This window comes from Cyprinodon variegatus, unplaced genomic scaffold (assembly GCF_000732505.1).
Source record: "Cyprinodon variegatus isolate N-32 unplaced genomic scaffold, C_variegatus-1.0 Scaffold40, whole genome shotgun sequence".
NCBI lineage: Eukaryota > Metazoa > Chordata > Actinopteri > Cyprinodontiformes > Cyprinodontidae > Cyprinodon > Cyprinodon variegatus.
Window position 1 is genome coordinate 889009 of NW_015150493.1, and position 26192 is coordinate 915200.

Sequence of the window (26192 nt, forward strand, 5' to 3'; positions counted from 1 at the left end):
TTTCTAGCTCTTTCTAAACCTTCCCTTCACTTTCTTCTGCTGTCTGTGTCAGAGATATGCCTGGCTGTGTGTTTCCGGAACGGGGCCGCCTGTCAAGCTGGTTGAGTTACCTTTTGTATCTCTGATTATTTCTGTATGTCTTCTTCTGTCTCCTTGTACCCCAATTTCCTTTTTTTTAAAGTTTATTTGGTAGGGACAGACAAACATTGACATAGACAAACTGATGAAAACAGCAGTCCCATGTTTGCATCCCATGTTAGTGCAATAGAAACAGCCGATTCATTGGTGTTGTCCCTAGATTAGCAGATGGCCACTCACACTGAGCCTGGTTCTGCTGGAGGTTTCTTCCTGTTAAAAGGGAGTTTTCCTCACCACTGTCGCTACAAGCATGCTTGGTGTTAGAGATATCTTTCAATACAATTAATCGATGCAGTCAGCTGGTTTTCCTTAGACAGAAAATTTTGAACCAATCTGACTGTATGATCTGGTTGAATTGCCTCTGTAAAGTGCCTTGAGGCGACGTGTATATAAATTGTCTGAAGTTAATTGAATAGTCTTACAAAACACTTAGGTTCTCTGTGGTTCAAGTCAGACAAGTTTAGTGGCCCATCAAGTCAATTTATAACAAGTCAGAAACCAATGTAATTTAAAGAAAAACATTATTTTAATTAAATCTATTAGCAGAAGCCTTAGTGGTATGAAATTATAAGCTGATCCATTGATCAACTTGATCAAACAGAGTGGACACCAGAAGATGACTTTACTTTTAAAACTTTAAGCCTGTGCTTTTCAAATTCTCTCCCAGGTATCCTGGGACCTTGATTTCTTAATGAATGTTTTTAAATTTGTCTATAGCTACAGTATGTCCAAATGTAATGAATTTGAGATAACTTTTAAAATGTTAAAACAGACAAAATGTCACTTAGACCTCTTTCCATCAATTGGAATGAATTATACAAGTAATGCAATGACGTCATAGGTGACGTAATGTTGTCATATGTTTGTGATACGATTGGCTGTGATACACAGGAAATAGAGGTAGCAAACTAGTGCTAACCTCTTATCAGTAATGGACAGAGGTTATAATGAATAGGATGCAATCAGGCAAGTTTCATGTCAGCTGGTATTAGTAATATTACATGTCATCTGGAGAAATCAAGAGAGAAATTTCAAAAAGGACTTCTAAGATGATACTTCAAAGTGTGCACAACAAAATATGATGGAAACACATTTAATTTTAACACACCTGATTGAATGAACTGATCTTTCACTGCATACAGTACCAACAAATGCTGTAGAAGCCCATTAATCCTCCCATTTATTTAAGTCAAATGTGTGGCAGCAGAGAAACCTAAAACATGTAGGACATGGGTCCCTGAGGACCATGATTAGGAACTACTGTTTTAAAGCACTGACTCCAGGTTCAGTCTACACCTTATTCAACCCTTTACATAGGTTAAACTTTACAATCCTTTTAGAAGCTGTCATTTCAGTTAACTTTAATACGCTGTGTAGTATAATCATTGAACAACCAGCATTATCAACTCTGTTTGGTGACTTACCCTTCCTGTGGATGGCATGAATACTGGTGGACAACTGTTAAGTCAGCACTCTACTGTTTAGGCCACTGCATAATGTTACTGTATTAAAATCAATTTTATTGGTCTTATATGATATTTAAAATTGGAGGATGTATAATCCTTAAGCCATGATCCTCAAAAGGAATAGACAGGAATTGAACCCTTGCTGTGTAATAAATTTGCAAGGATTTCACCTAGAGATTCTAATTTTTTTAGATGCATTTGTAAAACTGCAAAAGTTAAGAATGATGTTGATGGGAAGGGGGGTGGCTGATACTAGTCTAGTCTAAATGACAAAAACTAAGATTCTAGTACTTTAAAGATTAGAAACAAAGAATAACAAACATTTTCTCATATCATCATGCAAATCATAGCTTAGCATATTATAAATATAGAAATGTGAAGAGCATAATAACATAAACAAGGACTCTCACTAACTCCCACTTTCGACATATGATAATAAGTCAACCCCCTGGAAGGCAGCCCCAAACATCCTGCCCCTTTGGACAACACATGAGAAACCAAATGTCTCAAATGGAGAAAGAAACAAAAGAAACAGAAAAACATAAGATGAAAGACAGAGAATGCAAAGCATCCCGGGTGGATTGTTGTAGCCCTCCTCTTTGCTGTTTTCTTTCTTATCCTATTATTTTATTTGTTTGTTGCTTGGCCATTCATTACATTTTCTCTTTTTTGTTGTTGTTTTCTTTGTGATGTTGTACGTTCCTAAATGGTTTCGACTCTTCCTTTGATCTCATTTAGAAAGTGAAAGAAGCCAAAGCTTTGGAAGTTATTTTGATTAGACTTTTATTAGCTTCTGTCTGCATTTTCTAACACCGTCTCTGAAGAATTCACTGAAAAGCCTTCACCGAAATAACTAATATTGCTACATGGATGTGTGTCGAAATACTACTCCGAATAAAGTAATTGCTTTATAAAACTGTTTTAACTTTCGACTTCCATCAGAGTACCTTTTTGGAGCACAAATCCTTTTACATGTATAGTTTGGACCACATGGACACATTTGTCCAATTTATTTTCAAAGTACTCTTTTCTTCCTTTTTTTTTGTACAAGGCCATAGATTACACTAATTTACCTGTCATTATATTGCACTAAAATGTTCTCTAATTTAAATTAAAGTTGGGAAATAAACCCATGTTGTTTTATTTTTATTTTTTTCTGAATTTACCAAGAACGTGTAAGAGTATCGATGCATCACAAAACTGGACAGATCACAATAAAATTCATAGGAAATATTTTGGCAATATCCAATTTTTGTTGTTCTTCTTTTCTAAATATGTTAGAAGTTTTTAACTCATAACTATATGTTTTAAAAATATAATATAGGTCGAATTTTAAAATAAAGGAATGACCAGGTTGACTTATTGTCCTTGACTAATTATAAAGCACATATTAATCTAGGTTGTCTGACTCAGTTCAGTGTAGAATTATCCATATCTGATTCGAGGTACAGCACATGACAACATTTTTTGTGCACTTACAGATTTCTTTTTGTTCTTGTTCTGTACTAACAATTGAAAAAGTAATTTCACCTTGACCTAATTACTGGCTGTGCCATAGGTACAGCGGAATTTTGGCCCACAATTCCTAGCTACCTTTTTTTAATTCAGACAGATTTTTCAAGTGCGAGCCACCAGTGTATGATGATGTAATCAATGTAAATCCAGACTTTCAAAAGGCCACTTCAGAAACACTTTTTTCCCTAATATGATAAATGATAATTGTTTGTATTTCTTTTACAAATACAAATTAAACTGAGAGGGCTTCCATTTCTCAAAGGTTCTCATTGAAACTGGCCTCTTCTCTATAATCAAAGGTCCCTTTAGGATGATTGTTGTCATATTGGGGAGGTGATGAAAGACAATAAAACAATCTGAGCATTTGTTGCCGCTCACTTGGTTACATTGATATTAATCTGATGCACATATATATTTTATTATTTTCTTTTTCAGTTTGCCAGGAAGTTATTTGCAGATCAGAAATTAGGACCCCCTGAAAAAATATATATTTCCTTTCATTTATTTTTGGTCTAATAGTAGTCTGTGGATATACTCAAGTTAATCTGGAATATCTAGAGCTGCTCACTAATAACACCATATTTTAACTGGATAAAGGGATTGTGATAACATTAATTTTTCCAGATAATAACAACTGTGCGCCTATTGTAGTTTGTATGGCATTTATGTTTGGTCCGGTAATAAATGTCCTAAAGAGATAATTACATAACACAGCTTCAGATAGATTGAATAGGAGGGAAGGCATAAATATAGGATCCTTTAGGAGACTAGTAGCTCCTTTCCTTTTTATGTCTGCATTCAGCTTCAAGTGGAGGTTTTAAAGAAGCTTAAATTGATGCTATGTGCTGTCACAACCACAATTCTCAGCAGTAATTTCTTGACATCTCTATCTGTTTAGATCTGTTTAGCATTTAGAGATTATTTTGAAAGGTAAACTCAAACATCAGGTAGCTTTTTAGAAAGAGTAAAATAAGAACTTTAAATGCATGCTACATTCTTGCTTTGCTTAGTAATATATTAACTAGTGATCAACAAGATGGAATCTGTTGGTAGCATTGTAACATTTATACCAATTTGGTATCAGATCAATGTCCTGGTCACTTTATTACTTTGTATTTAAAGTTTGGCATGCAGTTGGAGCAGTGGTTAGTGTGCACAACCCATGTATGGAGGCCTTAGTACTCAATGCGGCCAACCTGGGTTTGAATCTGGCCTGTGGTCCTTTGCCGCATGTCTCTCCCCCTCTCTCATACCCCCTTTCTTGTCAGCCTACTGTAAGAAAAACAAGCCACTGGGGCCATTAAAAAAAAATTAAAAAAAAGTTTTAAATTTACTCTAGGATGAACTGGTTGCTGCTTCGTAACAAGCCGCTGTATGCCAGAACTAAACCAGGCATACTGTTGTATTCCTATTTGCTCTGTACAAAGGGACGAAGGAAAAGTTCTTAAATTGTAATGTTTTACTTTTTGTTCATTTAAGGACAACTCATCCTAATATCAACCTCTTTTTGCAAATATAATATATAAATGGTTGCCTTTATAGTGCTGACTACATGTCATGGGTGTTATTTAGTCAAATAACTGCAATTTTTGTTGAAATGTCAGTTTGATGCCCTCTTTGGGTTTGAAATGGGTTAGTGCTCCTAAATTTTGCTACTGGCTTTGTGGGGGGTCTGATTTAACCCAGGAAAAAAAACTTAATGGTAGCTGCTCTCTGCTGACTCCGTGATCCTACCCACAGTGCTTCCCTGATTTTCTTTTAATGTAAAAATTTTAATTAATCCTATTTTTATTCACAATAGAAGTTCATAAAAGTGAAAATCAACTAAAAATGTAAAAAAAAAAAAAAAAAACAAGTGTGGCTCATCTATCTAGGCTAACATGTTTTGACATCCTTTTGTGTCAGTCTCATGACCTGAAAACTAACAGGTAGCAAAATTGAATAAATGAATATAGAGACATAGAAAATGCATTGAAATTGGACAAACATGACTGTGTAGGCTTTCTAGTCAGTAGGTTCCAAAACATAAAAGTTACCAATTTCTGTTTATCAAGACTATTTCTTGATGTTCCCCTTGAAAACCACAGTAGATGGGTCTCCATCCAATAAGTAATTTCCCTCTGGGATTATTAAAGTATTTCTGATTCTGATTCCATGGATATTTTTTTTTTTCCTTCTGGATATGTTGAAGTATGGATTGCTTGCCAAAAAAAAAACTACGATTTAATTAACTTATTACATTTTGCAAAAAAGTACAAATTTTTACTGTATTCTGAGGTAGTTTTTGACATTCTTCTTTTTTTTTAAAGAAGCATTAATTCCCTAAAGAGGAGATGGAAACACCTTATTCAAATAAGTTCTGATGTTGTGAATATTTACATCACATGACTGATCAGCTACTTTGTCCATAGCGGTCTACCTGAGTGCAGCATTTTTAGCACACTTTTTTTCTCAATGTCTCCGGCATCAACATCACTAATACTTTCTTATACAATACTATAATCATTTAAATAAAGGTCTCCCATTCTCAACATATTAATTAAAATTAATAAAACTTTCTGCATTTATTCACTACTTTTTTCACTACTACAGCCAAGCTTAACAAAAAAATATGTTGACACTGCACTTTGCATGTCCTCGTTTATTGGCTCCAATTATATATATATATATATATATATATATATATATATATATATATATATATATATTTTTTATTTTTTAAATGTGCACAAAATTTGCAACACATTTAGGTGGAAACATGGCCGGTAAGTGGGAGGAGGGAGAAGCCACGCATAATCTCCGACCAACCAGCTCCATCCTGTGGTCTTCCTCCTTCGAGGAAGAGAAATCTTCCTAAGTGAAAAATATAATCACTGGAATTGCTCTGCTTGATGTGTTCATGTTGCTGTAAGTGTCAGCCTGCTGCTCCACAACTGAAATCACACCTAACCCTTAACCCCTTGAACTGTACAATACGTGCCTTTAAATAACATGTTGTAGATTGAATCAAAATATACAAACTTAATTGAACTGTATGTAAGCCTTTCCAACAGTATTATGGGAGAATTGTGAATACTTCTTCATAAAGGGCTTCTACAATTTGGAATTTACATAAAAGTTTTAAATTGAGATGCAGCAACCCATTTTTTCAGATCCAATTCAATACCGATACCTGTGCTGAGCATGTCGGCCGATATCTGATACTGATCTGTTTCAACTGTGGAATGAATAAACCATATATATCTTTTTCATGTGAGTGAAGGCTTAAGCCTCAACATAAACATAAAAAAACATAAAAAACAGATTTAATTTTACACATAATTTACTAACATATAAGCAGCCTAATGAAAAAAATATCTGATATTAAACCACTGATATCCAATCCAGTTAGTTCGTCATTAACGGAGCTGATATCAAGTCTAAGTATTGGATCAGTGCATCTCCATTTTTAAACCTGTCTTGCAACCCATTGTATAATGTTTTTAAAGGACAAGGTAAAGTGCATAAATATTTATACCTTGTAAGACATGCTTTGTCACATTTGTTTTAAACTGCAGTGTTGCTAAAATGATGCCAAAACTAGAGAAACAAATAACATTCAGGTAACAGCAGAATAATAAATAAACTGACAAAGAAAAAAACAGGAAACAGTAACCTGAATACAAATGGGAAATGACAGCCAATGCATATGATTACAATCGATAGAAAACACCAAAGAGGTGTGGATCATAGCAAATGCTGTTGCCCCTTATTCACACAGACTGTACCTTCTAGGCTTCCTCCATTCTATTGCAAATAGAAGCTATTCTAGTCAGTACGGTAAGTCCTGCCGGCTACATGGTTTCAGTGAGAAATTATCATATCAACAACAGAATGTAGGGACAAAACATACACAGACAATATATCCCAGTAAAAATGTCTTATACTGCATGTTAATGGAGGTGCATTACAAATATTTGCAAACTTTATATTGAAAAGTATGTTTTCTTTGCACATACATGCAAAATGCTACACATGCAGTTCGGCAAGTAGGGCATGCAAACCTTTTTCTGCATGCATACCTTTATGGATATGCAGATCATATTCTTTTGACTTCACAAATTCATGAGTGGAGGACATGAGATACCACTCATAAAACTATTTTTTAAACGTGAAAGTGATTATGGCTGCATGTTTTGCATCTTTATATGGTGTGTTTGAAAGTCAGGTTCAACCTTTCTTTTAAAATTGTTGTGTAACTGTGGCCACATGGGAGTCATTTAGGGACAGATAATAGGGTCAGTAAGCAGGAGAACAGATTTGGGTTGTCAAAAAATGGTAAGATAATATAGGTAGTGTGGAAAAACGTCTGTTGAGGCTAGTACAAATTAATGCAGCACGGGCTTCAGACCAAATTTACGCAATTAAGCCAAAAGGAAAATAATTCAATGACAGAAATTAAGTTTTATGGGGTATTTATCAAAAAACAACACTGATTCTTAACTGTCTTTAGAGAACAACCTCCATAGGGCCTCGGGCTGTATGAGCAGACCAAGAGAGCTTTTTCAGGTTTTATGATTTACATTTTTCATTCTTTTATTTGTTTGACATTTGTTTGCAGCACCTTTAAATGATTATTTGATCATTATCAAGTGCATTATTAATATTTATCATGATAATAATTATTATTTTTAAGATTATTATTATCATTATCACCTCAAACTCTGTGGCTTAGATGTTTATGTTGTTTAATATGGCCCCTCTCAAACTGTCAGTACTGTAATGAAGTGTAACTGAACTAATTCTTACCATATGTACTGTATCTGTGTTTGCTTTTCTTTTCTTTTTTTGGCTCATTCAATTTATGTCTGTGTAAATTCCCAGTCATGCAGGCCATGGGAACCGGCCTCATGCAGTTTAGCACTCTTTATTTAATTTTATTTGATTTTATTTCTTCTTTGACACTAAGAACCAAGAAGTAATGCTGCCTGGAAATCCTCCTTCTCACAAATAGAGCCTTAAATGGCCAAGCTCCATTTTATATCAGATATCTGATTGTTCCTTATGTCCCTAGTAGAGCACTTTGCTCTCAATCTGCAGGTTTACTAGTGGTTCCTAAAATTTCTAAAAATAGAATGGGAGGCAGATCTTTTAGTTATCAGGCTCCTCTCTCGTGGAACCAACTACCAGTTTTAGTCCCTGAGGCAGACACCCTGTCTACTTTAAGGCTAGGCTTAAAACTTTCCTTTTTGCTAGAGCTTATAGTTAGGGTGGCTCAGGTTATCCTGAGCTATCTCTATAGTTATGCTGCTATAGGCTTAGACTTCTGGAGGTCATAGGGACCGCTATTTCATCATTCTGCTTCATTCTATCTCTATTCTCCCACTCTGCAGAATCTGTTAGTTCAACCTCTACCGTTATGCTGACTCTGCTTTTTCTCATAGTAGATTTGCCTCATCTCTCCCTGTTTGGCTGTGACAGCATCTTGGAGAGAAATAGCAGCTGTGCTGCTGCCATCAACACCTTTGGTTGTAGATGTTGGAGATCGGCCTGTTTTCCAGTGTAGTCCTGTTTCTCTGACAGTGACTGGCTGGATGTGCTTTCTTCATCCTCTGACATGGGGGCTGGCTCGGAGCTCGTATGCCTGGCTGTGTGTTTCCTGGACCGAGCCGCCTTTTACATTTACTTTTTGTATCTCTGCTTCTGTCTCCATNTTGATGTTCCCCTTGAAAACCACAGTAGATGGGTCTCCATCCAATAAGTAATTTCCCTCTGGGATTATTAAAGTATTTCTGATTCTGATTCCATGGATATTTTTTTTTTTCCTTCTGGATATGTTGAAGTATGGATTGCTTGCCAAAAAAAAAACTACGATTTAATTAACTTATTACATTTTGCAAAAAAGTACAAATTTTTACTGTATTCTGAGGTAGTTTTTGACATTCTTCTTTTTTTTTAAAGAAGCATTAATTCCCTAAAGAGGAGATGGAAACACCTTATTCAAATAAGTTCTGATGTTGTGAATATTTACATCACATGACTGATCAGCTACTTTGTCCATAGCGGTCTACCTGAGTGCAGCATTTTTAGCACACTTTTTTTCTCAATGTCTCCGGCATCAACATCACTAATACTTTCTTATACAATACTATAATCATTTAAATAAAGGTCTCCCATTCTCAACATATTAATTAAAATTAATAAAACTTTCTGCATTTATTCACTACTTTTTTCACTACTACAGCCAAGCTTAACAAAAAAATATGTTGACACTGCACTTTGCATGTCCTCGTTTATTGGCTCCAATTATATATATATATATATATATATATATATATATATATATATATATATATATATTTTTTATTTTTTAAATGTGCACAAAATTTGCAACACATTTAGGTGGAAACATGGCCGGTAAGTGGGAGGAGGGAGAAGTCACGCATAATCTCTGACCAACCAGCTCCATCCTGTGGTCTTCCTCCTTCGAGGAAGAGAAATCTTCCTAAGTGAAAAATATAATCACTGGAATTGCTCTGCTTGATGTGTTCATGTTGCTGTAAGTGTCAGCCTGCTGCTCCACAACTGAAATCACACCTAACCCTTAACCCCTTGAACTGTACAATACGTGCCTTTAAATAACATGTTGTAGATTGAATCAAAATATACAAACTTAATTGAACTGTATGTAAGCCTTTCCAACAGTATTATGGGAGAATTGTGAATACTTCTTCATAAAGGGCTTCTACAATTTGGAATTTACATAAAAGTTTTAAATTGAGATGCAGCAACCCATTTTTTCAGATCCAATTCAATACCGATACCTGTGCTGAGCATGTCGGCCGATATCTGATACTGATCTGTTTCAACTGTGGAATGAATAAACCATATATATCTTTTTCATGTGAGTGAAGGCTTAAGCCTCAACATAAACATAAAAAAACATAAAAAACAGATTTAATTTTACACATAATTTACTAACATATAAGCAGCCTAATGAAAAAAATATCTGATATTAAACCACTGATATCCAATCCAGTTAGTTCGTCATTAACGGAGCTGATATCAAGTCTAAGTATTGGATCAGTGCATCTCCATTTTTAAACCTGTCTTGCAACCCATTGTATAATGTTTTTAAAGGACAAGGTAAAGTGCATAAATATTTATACCTTGTAAGACATGCTTTGTCACATTTGTTTTAAACTGCAGTGTTGCTAAAATGATGCCAAAACTAGAGAAACAAATAACATTCAGGTAACAGCAGAATAATAAATAAACTGACAAAGAAAAAAACAGGAAACAGTAACCTGAATACAAATGGGAAATGACAGCCAATGCATATGATTACAATCGATAGAAAACACCAAAGAGGTGTGGATCATAGCAAATGCTGTTGCCCCTTATTCACACAGACTGTACCTTCTAGGCTTCCTCCATTCTATTGCAAATAGAAGCTATTCTAGTCAGTACGGTAAGTCCTGCCGGCTACATGGTTTCAGTGAGAAATTATCATATCAACAACAGAATGTAGGGACAAAACATACACAGACAATATATCCCAGTAAAAATGTCTTATACTGCATGTTAATGGAGGTGCATTACAAATATTTGCAAACTTTATATTGAAAAGTATGTTTTCTTTGCACATACATGCAAAATGCTACACATGCAGTTCGGCAAGTAGGGCATGCAAACCTTTTTCTGCATGCATACCTTTATGGATATGCAGATCATATTCTTTTGACTTCACAAATTCATGAGTGGAGGACATGAGATACCACTCATAAAACTATTTTTTAAACGTGAAAGTGATTATGGCTGCATGTTTTGCATCTTTATATGGTGTGTTTGAAAGTCAGGTTCAACCTTTCTTTTAAAATTGTTGTGTAACTGTGGCCACATGGGAGTCATTTAGGGACAGATAATAGGGTCAGTAAGCAGGAGAACAGATTTGGGTTGTCAAAAAATGGTAAGATAATATAGGTAGTGTGGAAAAACGTCTGTTGAGGCTAGTACAAATTAATGCAGCACGGGCTTCAGACCAAATTTACGCAATTAAGCCAAAAGGAAAATAATTCAATGACAGAAATTAAGTTTTATGGGGTATTTATCAAAAAACAACACTGATTCTTAACTGTCTTTAGAGAACAACCTCCATAGGGCCTCGGGCTGTATGAGCAGACCAAGAGAGCTTTTTCAGGTTTTATGATTTACATTTTTCATTCTTTTATTTGTTTGACTTTTGTTTGCAGCACCTTTAAATGATTATTTTTTTTCCTCTCCACTGTCGCTACAAGCATGCTTAGTGTGAGGGATTGCATTTGAGTTAATGAGTTGATGCATTCAACTGGTTTCCTTAGATAGAAAACTTTGAATCAATTTGACTGTATGATTTGGTGAACTGTAAAGTGCCTTGAGATGACAGGTGTTGTGAATTGGCTCTATATAAATAAACTTAATTGAATTGAATTGCCTTCATGGTGTATCATCATAACTAAGGTAAATACCAAAAAGCGACTTTTAAATTGACCATGAACAACAACTCATGTTCTAATTTCCACTGTAAAGCTTGGAATTTATGTTTGTAGACTACCCAATGTTGTGACATACATTTAAAAAAAGAAGGGTTATCCCAATTTCAATTTTTTTTTATTTTTAAAATGACCGTTATCGTTTGATTTTATCAAAATCTAGCTAGCAATCAGTCAATGGCCCATGTAGCAAGTCAGGATAATCAGTGGATCCACAACGTTTCTCTACTCTACCACGACAAAAGCACTTGAACACAATACAATCGTAATTTCCACTTTACAAGTTGAAAAGACAATTTTTAAAATACCATATGAAGGCAGCATAAGAGGTGCCATATGGAGCAGTTGAGCACTGTCAATTCTACTCTGTAGATATAACTACAAAAGCAAACCACATACTTCAAAGAGGTGACAAAATTTAAAAGTTAGGCCTATGCAAAATTTTCATGTGCCTAAAACTGTTTGGATGAAATTAACCTTTACAATAGGAAAAATGTTTCTAAATCACTCTTTACCTTTTTGAGGCTCTTACAGTGACACTACTGTACTGTACAAAAAAATCAGCAACTTCAGCATCCTGTACAGTCTTAATGAATGTCTCCAAGCATTCCCAGACTCTTTTCAACAGTTCCCAGTAAGTGAGAGACGGATTGGGGAAACACCAGCAGTATTGGGCCATGGGATGGAAATATAGATGCTAAAAAAAAAGATAATGGAAGAGAGGGGAGGGTGGATGGGTGGTTGCTTGATTGACAACCACAGACTGCAATTAGTGTGTTCTCTCATAGCATCTGTGCTCTAGTGCTGCTTGTGTGTTTATTTTGGGTGATATTTGGTACGACCAATGATCTGGATCCACGGTCCATCGGTTCTGATCCGACACACAGGGATGGGTAGTGCAGAGTGTGAGGCGCCTCTGCCAGATGGCATATATACACAAGCCTGTCTCACAAGTACAGATGCAAGCAGACATATACTGTATCTGACCACACCATAGGTCTGATTGAATGATCCTTAGTCTGTCAATCTAAGAAGATTTATGTTATTAATTCCTTGGAAAGCAGTGTAATTTTGATAATTCCTTGTTCAATTACAAAGAAATCATATTCTTTTATAACTTTACCTAAGTCAACCTTCCTTATATTAGAGTAACTGTATTTAAGTGTATTGTACTAATGAATATGAATGCAGAAGGCTCTTTCTAATTGAGTCCTTATTTTCATTTGTAAAGTTTTATTATGACCAAAGTCAGGTCACTACAGTGTAATACTTCTAATGACAGTTTTGTGGATCAAATCCTTCCCGAACAGCAGTTATACTTCAACTATTGACAAGAATCAAAAACTGTCTTTTAAAAAAGCACTACGTAACATGTTTTTGCTTTATTACTATCACAGGAACTTCTGAGAGGATATATAAAGGTGTTTATTACATAATTGTGGGTCTGTCATCTCCCCCTACTGTCTCTGGCCGGAAAACGAGTCACAACTTTCTGTCGCAGTGATACAGTAGCATTCTTGCTGTCTCATGGTAAGACAAAAAGCAAAGACAGCCTGTAGGCATTTGGCATTAGTGGCCAAATAAACGGATCTTTGCTGACTGAGCCTGGCACACCTGGAGGAGAAGAACACCCAAGTGTGGATGCTGTTGCTGGACTTCAGTCCAGCTTTCAACACCATCATCTTACATCATCTGATGGGCAAACTGGAACAGCTGGGCTTTAATACACCCCTCTGCAATTGGCTGCTAGACTTCCTCACCGACAGACCTCAGTCAGTCCAGGTCGGACAGAACACCTCTGATGTCATTACCCTAAGCACAGGCTCCCCTCAGGGCTGCATCCTGAGCCTCCTGCTGTTCACCCTGATGACACATGACTGCGTCCCCAGGTTAAACACCAATCACATTGTGAATTTCGCAGATGACGCCGCGGTTGTGGGCCTCAGAGACAACAACGAGGACGACTACAGAGAGGAGGTGGAAGAGCTGATGGGCTGTTGCAGAGACAACAGCCTGATCCTGAATGTGGAGAAGATGAAGGAGATCATTGTCGACTTCAGGAAGAACCACGCTCCACTTCTCATCAACAGCTTACCCTCAACTGGACTGTAAACACCACCTCACTGATCAAAAGGGCACAGAAGCACATGTACTTCCTGCGAAGGAGGAGGAAAGCCTACCCGTTCCCACCCATCCTCACCACCTTCTACAGAAGCACCATAGAGAGCTTTCTGACCAGCTGTCTCCCTGTGTGGTGTGGAGGCTGCAGCACCTTAGACTGGAAGAAGCTAAGAAGAGTGGTGAGAACAGCTTCTCTTCCCTCAATAAAATACATTTCATCCCAGCGCTGCATGTCCCGACACAGTAATATTATCAATGACCCCTCACACCCCCACCATAGACTGTTCTCCCTGCTTTCCTCTGGGAAGAGACTTCAAAGCATCCGATGCAGGTCCAGCAGATTCCAGAGCAGTTTCTTCCCCACTGCCATTAGACTGCTGAATGTTGTAAAAAATTAGGTTATGAAAGAAAAAAACCTAAATATTGGAAAATGTGACTCATATACAGACGTATGTTTACATTTATCACTGCTGCTTACGTTTTATCACTGCTGTACTTAAAAAAATGAAAATGTTTTGACAGCTGTTCTGAACGAAATTTCTTTTTGTATGCACCCTGTGTACAAAATCATAATAAAATCTGTCTAAGTCTAAGAATTCTTAGTGTAACAATAGAATATCTGTCCTTGTTGACACTTAAGAAAAGGACTTTCATTCATCCCCAATTTGTTTTCATCTTCTGTTTGATTCAGCCATTGTGTTAAATAAAATTCAAAATCCTACTTACACCAAATCAAAATCGTCTTTATTGGCTACAAACACCTTTCAATTATTCATTCAATTCAAATTTTAGCCCAAAAACAAAGAATAATATGCAAATGCATGAATTATGAGCTTGTTGGTGATTTAATTTGCACTTGCAGGAATCGTCATCAGGATTCCAAAAGATATTGTTTAAACTTGCAATAATTATGGCATGTTAAAATGCCATACACATTAAGTTCTCTTTTATCGGTATGTATTTATCACTTATTTTTTTCTACATAGCTTAAGCCATTGTTATTACAGGGCATATCATAAGAAGCTTAAAAGTAAAAATTATTCTTTCCTTCTAAAATTAATGTTAGAACTGTAAATACACATACATATATTTATATTACTATTTTTTTTAATGTATTTATTAATGTTTTTCACAGCTGCAGTTTAAAAAATGTAATTGTCTTTTTGTTTACGTTTTGTTTTTTCGTGTATACAAAATGACAAAATAAATCTGTCTAAGTCTAACTCTTGTGTTTCCTTTAAACTTAGAATTACAGCCCAGTCCATATCATAAATATATACAGAGTGTGGTAGACTCTGGCACATGCAGCAGGTCCGGCACTGCAAAAGAACACAACTCTTGATATCATTCTCATCATTGTTAGGTCAATTCCCACTTCTACTGTCTGAAGCAGTAGAAGTGCTCTCCTTTACACTGAGACAGGGAACTTAATATGAGATAGGGGATTGATACCAGTTTTGAGGTCCTCATTATGAGTTACACTGGGTGAGAAAACAAATTCAACTGAAATGATGGGTTCATGAAAGTGTTGCACTATTAAGTTAGGAAAATTCCAAGGCCCCTATTTAAGGAGCCCAAAAAATATAGCTTAAGATCTACGTGAAAATATTTAGCTAAATATAACATGTCATGATTTTGCTTAAACAACAGCAAAATTAATGCAGTATTTGAAAGATTTTGCTTTTCATATAATGCTCTTACCCAATTGGCTGTGTGTTAGGAAAACAAATGTGTGAATCAATGCAATAATCATGGTGCAATAATAGCGTAGTCCATCGTGGATTTTATGTGAGCTGTTTGTTTTAGCAGTAAATAGTTCTGAGATGTCCATTTAGATTTTGATAAGACTGCAGATTCTGGCCTATGCCTTCCATTCATGTTCTTCTGGAGGGAAGTTTCAGCAAAAGAGGATGAGAGTCTGTGAGCTTGAATAATTTTCATCTATTGTTATAACATACAGCCACTCAGGCTTGTGTTCACAGAACAACACATGTCAGTCCAACAGTTATTTTATTAAACATTAAATAACATATAAATGCCTACAAGCACCACAAAATTATATTATATTTCAGTTTCTGTATTTTTTTTTCTTTTATCTTTTAAGAATATTAAGATAAGTTTTCATTAAGAAGACATAACACAAAGAAAAGACAAACAAATTTTTTTTATTAATTAACTTAATTAAAAATTAAACATCTTTGCTTAAATCCTGCTTTTATATGTTCTACTCAGACTCAATTCACTAGCAGTTAATATTCTGCAGGCACTAGTATTTAACTCCCACAGGAAGAAAGACAGTTGCAATCCTTTAAAAAATTTGTCATGTGAAGCTTTTGGTCCTTGAGGTGCTGTGACAGCACATTTGGCAGGGCCCAATTTGCTTTTAATTCACAGGGGCCAAAATTCCAGGCAGCCTTTCTGTTAGTGAGTAAGGCTTTTCCCAGGTTGACAGGCTACTATGACCTTTTCTAACAGCAGAGATAGGCCAGGCTTTCTTGGATGAAGGGTGGATGAGAGGTCATGGGCTATACTTCACTGGACGAGATTAGTACCTTTGCCCTTACAGATTGAATGTGTGCTTGTTCATGGGAGGTGACGGTTAAATATTTTGCTATCCAGGGCAGTGGACGACAGCTTCTGACCTCGAGGTGAAGGCTGAGGTTATCTGGGGCCTCTTTTATGATAAATGATCACCCAGTGCAAAAAGCTTCAAAGCTTCAGTTGTTTGCTACCTGGGGTCCCAAAACAATGCAGTTACCTACATTCATTTGTTTTGACTTTTTCAGTAGACTAGAAATCTTAAGCTGGAAATTAAAATAAAGTTTGTTTAAATCAATTGTTTTGAGTTAAGCACCTAAAGCTAAACAGTGTATCGACATTTTTGGCTGTGTCCCTAAGCCTCTGTTTTTATTCTTAAAGCATGGATGCTTTTAAGCAATTAATTTAGCTTTCTTATTATCACCAAAACCTAACCCTTTTTTATTATCACCAAAGTACATAATTGACAAATAGACCTTTCAGAGTTTTAGGGAAAAGAAAACAGCACTGAAAAAGTAGGGGCAGAGGACCTATTCCTAAATTGTTTTATATACTTTTAGATTACCTTCAGAGGGATTCAGAAGAGGATATGTTACTATAAAAATGTTAGTCGATTCTTCTTTGATTTCTATTTCATAAATGGGGCTGTAGCAGCTTAGCATCAGCTATCATTTGACCTTAAAATAAGGGGCAAAACAAAGAAAATAAAATATGAACAACGTGAAGTTCTGTAAAAGTAAATCTGTATATTTAATTTACCAAAAAAAAAAAAGAAAATTCTAAAGGGATTAAATAGCTGTCAGTTTGTTTCATCCATGCTGGTTTGATGGCTCTTGTCTCTGGAACACTGTTTCAGTATACTAAACCAGTTCTGCTTTATTCAGCTTATCATTACAGGCATGTTTGCAAAGAATAAATACGCCCGCAAAATAACATCACCTTTTGGGGGAACATGTTTTGTAAAAAGGTAAGTAACTCATTACTTTTTAATGCTGATAGCAGGAGAATATTTGCCTAATCACCTTCTTCAGTTGAATGTTTCAATCCACTGGACATGCTCTTTGCCATTTTGCTTCTATGCTGCTGCTTTGTTGGCATTGTATAGGTAGGGAAGGGCAAATCTTTCAGTGGCAGCTTCCACATGCATGCAACTAACCTGGATTGCAAACAGTCTGAAGAACAACACAGAGAGATGCTGTGTGATGTTAAACCATATTTGATCTAAAAAGATATCATTAGTTCTTGATATAACAATTTTTTTTTTATTCTAAAAAAAGTAATTAATCATTTCTTATTTCTCTTTTAAGAAACATTAGGCTGAGATCTGTATGCATGCTGGTTATACAGCATATGCAGTCATCTGTGGCTGTTTGGATACAGAAACCTGCTCCATTAACATGCCTCCACCTCATGGCCTGCCAGGACCCAGATGGGAATATCAGTGTGACGGTGTTTGTGAGAAAGCTCATATAGGCTCTCTAACCTTCAACACCTTTACATTGCTGTTCCTCCCATAGTATGGCTCCATCTTCCTCTCCAAACCAAAAACCAATACCAAGCACAATAATGCCTCCACTGGTCCCTGCTGCGTGTGGTGTTGCTGAGGTTACCCACTCAAAAGGTTTGAAACATTCTCAGAGACAAAGATGGGAAGTGGTGAATAGAAATAAAAGAGAAAAAGATGATGTGAAGGGAAGTCCCAAGGTGATTATGTTGTGTCTAACCATGACTCCTGATGTGACATCATTTAGATTTACATTGGTTCCTAAATTAGAATATTCACCTCTAAAGCACTCTGGGCTTTACCTCATTACTTTCTCTATGCCTTTACTCTATTTGTTATTTTTTCCGCAATGTCAGGTTCACACCTTCAGTTTCACATTGGAGATTTAGGTAATTCTTTCTTTCTGTGTAACTCTTGTCATTTATGCTTTGCCTTGCTGTTAACCCGGTAGCTCCCATCGCCCGGTCCCAGGAAGTTTTGAGGTCACATTTGTTCTGCATCTAACTGCAAACTTATTTTTTAACAAAAACAAAAATTCTACCTCTTCAGAAAACGACCATCAACTCAGTTGTAAGCCAATAACTAATAATCTGTCCTCAAATTGTTACTCATAATTTTCACTTCTTACCTTTGTCTTCCTCTTCTGGCATTTCAAAACACATTCTATCCTGGTGTAGATTTTGTCCAAGCTGAATATAATGCTTTATTTTCTAACTGGATTGGACCCATTTAATATGGATTTGCTTGACGTCACATCCGCAGAACAGAGCGGGAATTTTCACACAGAAAGTACATTCAGGGAAAATAGGCTAAAGGCTTATAGATTCATGTATGTCCCAGTGGCGAAACCTCCTCACTTAATTTCATAAAATAATTGGTCAAATATGTATTGTTAAACCTCCTAAATGTAATCATTAATATGCATTAAATGTATGCTAGAATGCACCTACTTTCATGAGCATGTTGTGCATTAATCAGCTTTTGAGCTGGTTGTCGAACGCAATCTCCTCTGTGCTTTGGAGCAGCAGGATGCTTCCTGTCAGACCCCATGCAAAATTCCTGTTGAAGCTTAAGCCTCCGTGTGCGGAAGCAACCAGTAATAAACAAGGGCCCTGACTGGATAACACATCCATCACTTCCAGTGAGGCTAAACCTCTTATCATTCAACTACCCTGATGTTTAGCAGAAGGGGAAGATGTCACAATCTAGTATATTTTACACCAGATCCCAGTGACTTCAATTTTGTACCAAAATAATAGAAAAGAAATGTCAGGTAAAATCTAAACATGTTGTAAAATCTGAAGAACAGAAATATCTGCTTTGTCACACACACACATATATATACAAAGGAGTGAACTGCAGCCTTTTTTCCTTCTATTACTCCTTTCTCTCTCACAAACAGAAAAATTCTCTGTAGTACTACTAGCCCTAATAATGTCGGAGTGTTGTGGCAACTTGGCTTTGAGCTACAAATTGACTGCTAGCTGCGGGTGGCCTCATCTTGCTGCTTACTAGTGTTACTTCACTACTGTCCATTCAAACAGATGGGACTGTTAGACAGATATATGGCCACTTAATTGGTCCATGATGGCAGTGTGGTGGAGTGGTGATGGCCAGCCGAGAGCTCGACACCAGGATGATTAGGCATTGTATGTGGGTGTGTATGGGATTAGAAGTCAAGCTTGGGGTCTCTTTTTGTATATGTGAGTCTATGTGTATGTGATTGTGTCTAAAGAGACTGCTCAGCCCAGCAGGACAGCACTATGCCTGGACTTAATAGTCACTAGTCTCAAGCTGTCAAAGCACACAAAAAACATCAGATGATTAAAAAAATGAGCAGCCCCAAACAAATTGTGCACAATGCTGGTCCTCTGCTATGTCAAATGTGTGTAGTGAAGAACCAGTGTGTTTTGATAAAGCCTTTTTTTCCCCGAGTCTGCTCAAACCCTAATCAGGGAATTTAATGCAAATAAGGGAAATGGAAAGGGTAGGCGGAGCATAGAAATTAGAAACAAGGGCTGTAAAAATGAAGAAAAAAAAAAAGAAAAGAGGGGAAAAAAACCTCCAGGATTTAAGAGACCAACAAGAGAGATAGCGGGTGGGAAAGCCCATTAAGGTGGGAAATTGAAGCTCTTTGCTTTTAAGCATTCTGCTTGTGCCCATATTTCCCTGATGGTGCTACAAGATTCACCAGGCCCCAAGTTATCCAGATGAGACGGGCAGGAATTAAAACGCCATATGTTCAGGATGGCACCTCGGCGCAAATCAAACGTTCCTGTAATTTCTCTCAATACAAAAGGGGCCTCTACCATTAGGCTTTCTCCGCTTTACTGGTTTGTTTATTTCCACCTTTTTTTTGTGATTTTGATGCAGTGATTTATTCCAATTTAAAGCCAGCTTCTGTTGCTCAATAGGCTGACTGTAAGTACTTGCATGTTAAAAAGCAGTTTCTGGGCTCTCTTTACTTCAATCTCATTTACCCTGTAAAGAAGGTTATTAAATTGCAGTGTTTTTGTTTTTCCTATATTACACCTTAAGTGTAAGTAACCACCTGCACATTTTTTTATGATTGCATAGGACACTGAGCTACACATTGGTAAACCTTTAAACTTGGATGTATTGACTAAAGAGTTAGTCAGCTTTAAAGTGTGAGTTTGCATTTATAGATTGTTTAAGTAATTTGCTTGCTTGTGAATATAAGAAAAAAATTCACAAGGACCTCAGCACATTTGTATGTCATGTAACATTAGTTATTGCAACTTTTCCCCCATATCCACCAGTGCCAACTTAGAAGTATTCATTGCAGTCCGGTTTGCTTTTCAGACTTTTCGACAAGTTACTGTTATGTGTATCCATTACTACTTTTAGTGCCTGGCTTGGGATTTCCCAGAGGGAAGACGAGGACAAACTCACTGCGGATCCAGGCATTTGAATTAAGAAAGCTTCTTGGAGAGGTAGCGAAACGTCTTCAAATCTTGGGAACCAAGTCCAGTAGATTTTTTAAAAACTTTTATGGAATGCAAGTTTAATGTTTTGACTTCAAAAGTTCAGCATTTATCAGTCTTTAAGAAAAAAATAAGTTTAAACAAATATAAACACTTTTTTAAAGTGTAAAAAAGCCATGCACACACACACACTCATACATAAGGACATTTTAGAGAAGCCAATTAACCTAACTATCATGTTTTTGTACTGTGGGAGCAAGCCAGATCACTAGAGAGAACCCACATATGCATGGGGAGAACATGCAATCTCCATGCAGAAGGACGATGGGCTGTGGATTGGATCTCGTTTCAAGGCAACAGGGCTACAAACTGCACCACTGTCCAGCCCATAATTTTATTTGATAATTCTAACTCAAAAATAAGGAAAAACACATAAAATAAATACGTATAAACATTAGAAATAAATACTACACATGACTAAGGTTGAAGTTATTTAGTTTAAACATTAGCTGTAAATCCTTAAGTTCTTTAGAAATGGATCTTGTCTTGGACATGAGACACCTAGCCCCTCATTGATCCAGTCTCACAGCCATATCCAGCAACCCAGGGCCTGCACAAGCCCAAGTACCAACCCACCAGGACAGCCAAAACTCAGAATGTCCAAGGAAAGGAGTGGACATTAGTCCACCAAGCCCACGCTGTAAGGGACTTTTAATCCCCTTGAGACCAGCACAGGCATAAGGACAAAGCCTTGCCCTCTAAGTGAAGCCATCCCCACCCCACTTTAAATGGGGGGAAGCTACAGTAGCAGCAATCACTGATTGTCATGCTGTACTATTGCTATAAAATGGACATTATGGCTGACATGTCGGAGGTTTTGCTGAGAAAATAGTCTACCTCATAAATCAGACCAAATCTCTTCATATATAAAGTGACTTTGCAGAGTCAATTCAAACAAATCATATACATCGAGTGATTGGTAAAAAAGTTTTCAACGAAAACCCATGTGACATTAAGTCACATTAAGTCCATGCACTCCTCCTGGATTAGCATGTAGCAACTGTGGACTGTCATCATTATTGTTTTGATGACTTTGCAACAAACCTTCATATGAGCATGCATGTAGAAAACTCCTCCAGGCTCAGTGTGGAAGGCCTTTACCATGACCAACGGGGGGTTTGAATGAAAAGAGCAAATACACAATAGGAACTCAGAAGCACTGATAAAGAATACCTCATTTGTGAAAGAAAAGTGGGTTACTTGTAATATTGAGTACTATATTGGCTTCAACTAGAAAAGAACCATAGCTAGGCAGAAATATGCTGGATTAAAGATTTAAAATATCACATGCAGGTACAGCAAGCTTGGCCAATAACTATGTCTAAAAAAGACATGTAATGTCGACCCCCTAATGTCTCAGCAGGATCTGTAAAAACTAATTCATCAATTGATTTCAATAACAGTATTATAACTGGTCTGCCTAAAACATTGATTAGAAAGCTGCATTTAATCCAAAATGCTGTTCAGTGCGTCCACACTAAAATTAATTTAGCTGCCTGTGTCTCAGAGAATACTTATGTTAATATATAAATAGGTTATTGGCCCCGCGCCAAAATTATTTTACAGACTTGTCATCATATCAATAACTCAGACCTCTCAGGTCTTGTAGTTCCGATTTATTCTAGATACCTAGAACCAGTATCAGACATGGAGTTGCAGCTTTTAAGACACATCTGTCTCTGGAAAGAAATCTAAGGAAAACTTTAAGAATGCTGAGACTCTAAGTTGCTTTAGTCAAGATTAAAGCAACTTTGAATATTTTATCTAAATATTATTAGTTAAGTTGGCAGCCAGACTCTCCTTTCATTTTCATATTATTCATCATTGATTTTGTAATCATCTTCTAGTTTTAATAATTTATTTTATTCTCTTTAAATATTAATGTTTATTTATTATTTAATTACAGATATGCCACTGCAATGTATTCTACTTTCCGACTGTATATCTTATAAAGTTTTTTATGTACAACGCTTTAAGTTTTCTAGGTTCTGAAATGTGCTCAATATATAAACTTGCCTTGTCATAATCTATGGAACTGGGAGTAAAGAGTAAAACCAATTGTGTGTTCCTATTACTGCCATGCACTGGACTAAAGGTGTAGACAGCTCCTCAGGTATATCTAAATACTTTCCCCAGGGCCTTTCAGGGTAATCAGAAACACAGTCTAACAAAATTCTAAGACACAAGAAAATTCTGGGGCAATAAAACCAGGGGATTTTAGTAAAAACGGGTTATGGACAGTAGCCCGGAACCCATCTTAGTTGGTTCTATTACAAGAATTACTGGGAATAATGAGAGTTGGATGACTTCTTTTCATATTTGCATGTAAGAATTGTTAAACAGCCCAAATGGCCAAGAGTAAAAACTAACTTGAAGTTTCAGGTTTTTACTGAAACTTCATACTAAGCTTTCCATGTTCCTTTAGCTCCTTTCCCTTGATGTATCCTTATGTTGACTGCTAGCTCTTTAAGTAACTATGCTCCCTAATGCTATGTTGTTTTGGGGTTTCTCCTCCCCACCTGTACCCCAGCTTTCTTACTCACACCAATATATATTTTTTTATTTTAAACCTTTGCCAACTTCAGCTAATTCAATGACAGACTGAAATGGAGTGACTCCCACCCCGGCCCAGAAACCACCACCCCTGCCTTCTCTACAGACATCCTGCTGAGTAGCAATCAGGAGCCTAAATGGACTCTTTTTCTCAGCAGACACACAACTGATTCCAAAGCTAATAGACATTGTTTGAAGTAACACTGTTGCCCTGGCATTTGCTTAACCTTTTGTATTATGCACAAGACAGAGTCAACGCACAATCCCTGCTTAATTAATATCTTTCTAGGCTCCTACGCCTCTCAAATGCCCCCATATTTTATTCCTCCCTATGCCAACAGAAGAGGAAAAAAAAATACACGGCAAAAGTCACATGTGGTTCCTTTTTCTCAACTAAAGTAACTGTGTATAATAAATGTTATTTCTGTTTTAATGCATAAAATTATAATATCTGTGTGAACTGTTTGAATGACAGTTTCTTTATTAACAAGTACAAAATAGAAATGCTTTACTCTTTTTAATCGTCTATGAACAAACTTTTTTTTTCATGCAGCAATTTAGAATGAGAAGCACATTCCTCAAAAAAGAAAGCATTAATTTATAAACATAATTAATTTGATCAATTATTTCATTTTCTTTACCTTCTTGTGCATCTGGTTCATGGGGGAGGTGGTGCATATCATCCGCAGTCTTTGGACAAGAGACAGGGTATTCCCTAGAGAAGGTGACCAGTCCATTGCATGCATTCGTTTTTATATAAGAATATAATTAAAAAAGAAATATTAATAAACATAAATTTGAATTTTGAAATGTATCTAACTGTTTCAAATAAACAGTGAAATTGAGATTAGTTTGTTCTCTTCTCAGACAAAATTTTTTCTCAAATGCGTTAACGACTATAAATATACCGCATAGCATACCATATTATCTTAGTATAGTATTTAGCCAAATAATATTTAAAATAGTGCCTCTGTTGATTTAACTATAAGACATTTATCAGTGTGATGGTTTTTAAAGGTGGACTTATTTTTAGCTCTTTCATCCATTTGGTCACAGATTTGCTGACATGCTGTGGTGATGACTACCGTAAATGATGACTAAAACCTGACTCCTTATCTGATCACTTATTGATGGAAAGTTGTCAGCGTTGTGCTTCCAACCATGCCACCAAAGAAAACAAAAGAAAACAAGCCCTGATCATCACCCTTTCAACATGATGTTTGACACTTGACATAAATTGTTAAGATCTGTCAAGACACCATGCTATTTACTAAGACAAGACATTTGTATTATGGTCTCAAGATTTCTTGTTTCCTACTGATGCTATGAGATATTGGTATTATCTGCATTCGATTGATGAGGGCCTCTAATATGCCAATGCTCAACTTGACTCAGAAATGAGGGACTAAATGTTTACTGTCACCACAGGTGCTGCTGTATAAAACTAAAACTGAGCTTTAAATGAAGACTAAATCAAATGGACCACTGTAAATATTAAAAAGACAAATGAAAAATACAATTGTCTAAGCTTTACTGTTAACAAAATAAATAATAAAGAGATGACGGTACAGTACATATTCACCTTAGTAGCTGTACAGCGACTAAGTCTGCTTCCATATCTGCCTTTGTTAAGAAACCCTTCATCATCAAACCCCTTCAACAACAGGGATCAATGCTTAACTCATGACAATGCCTCGAGATAAAACATAAGGTAACAAAGTTATTTCTTACTTGTCTAATCATGAATATTAACACCTTTCTCCAGCAGTCAGTGGGCAAAGGTAGCATAAGCCTTAGGAAGGTATCTAGTCCATCACTCAGACACAAGAAAAACAAAAAAACATAAACAGCACATACAGTTTCACTCTTAAGGAAAAACTAAAAACACCACCTATTGTCTTGTGTTTAAACTGTAGCAGAAAGCCAGAGTACCCAGAGAAAACCCACACATAAGAAGGTAAACTGTTAAAAGTCCATGCAGAAAGACACTTGGTAGACAAGCCCTTATTCTTCTTTCAACAAAAAATTGGTGTTAACAAATATGCCAGCTCTCAATAATACAGACCAGCTTTTGCTATTTAAAATCATTAAGGAAAAAGTTGAAAGCATAACTGCCTTCAATGTTTTTTTTTTGTTTCTTTTTTAAAGCTTCCACGCAGGATGAAATCAATGATCTACATTGTTAACTTTAATATAACCTTTTTTTGAAATTTACAATGCACAATACTTCAGAGATTAAGGGAACCATTTTCTTTTTTTTAATCAGAAAAGGGCTTTTTCTTTTAAATTCTGGATGCCCGTAAGAGACAAGAAATAGTCATGTCATTAATGGTTAAGTCATTTTTAAAGTTTTTTTTTTCTGAGGTAATATCAGTGCAAATAGTTGTGTTGATGATATTGTAACAATATTACAGACTTTTGAATTGAATTGAACAGAAATTGCATCGTAACAGACTTTATGATATCGTCAATTATCTTATCATCATCTGGACAAATTGATATAACCTGGTATAGTGATAAAGCTGATGATTTGCACTACTAATTTGGACATAACAAGCCCTTCGGTTGGCTTCTCTGGGCTGTGTTTACAGTAGGCCTTGCCCTCCTTTTATTCCTCTGTCTCTCAAGGGGCATAGATGAAGTGGTAAGCAGTTGACAAGTCTTTCTGTGGCTGACAGGGTAAGCACACTTTCAGTGTTAGAAACCCAGTGTGCCTATGAGTTGCACATTGACTTAGGGCCCATTGGTCCTGTTCTGCAGAGCATGGCAAGAACAAAGCCACTGGGACTCTAAATCAATGACATCTCCTTTTGTCAGGTTCTTTTTCTTTCACCTGCCTCAC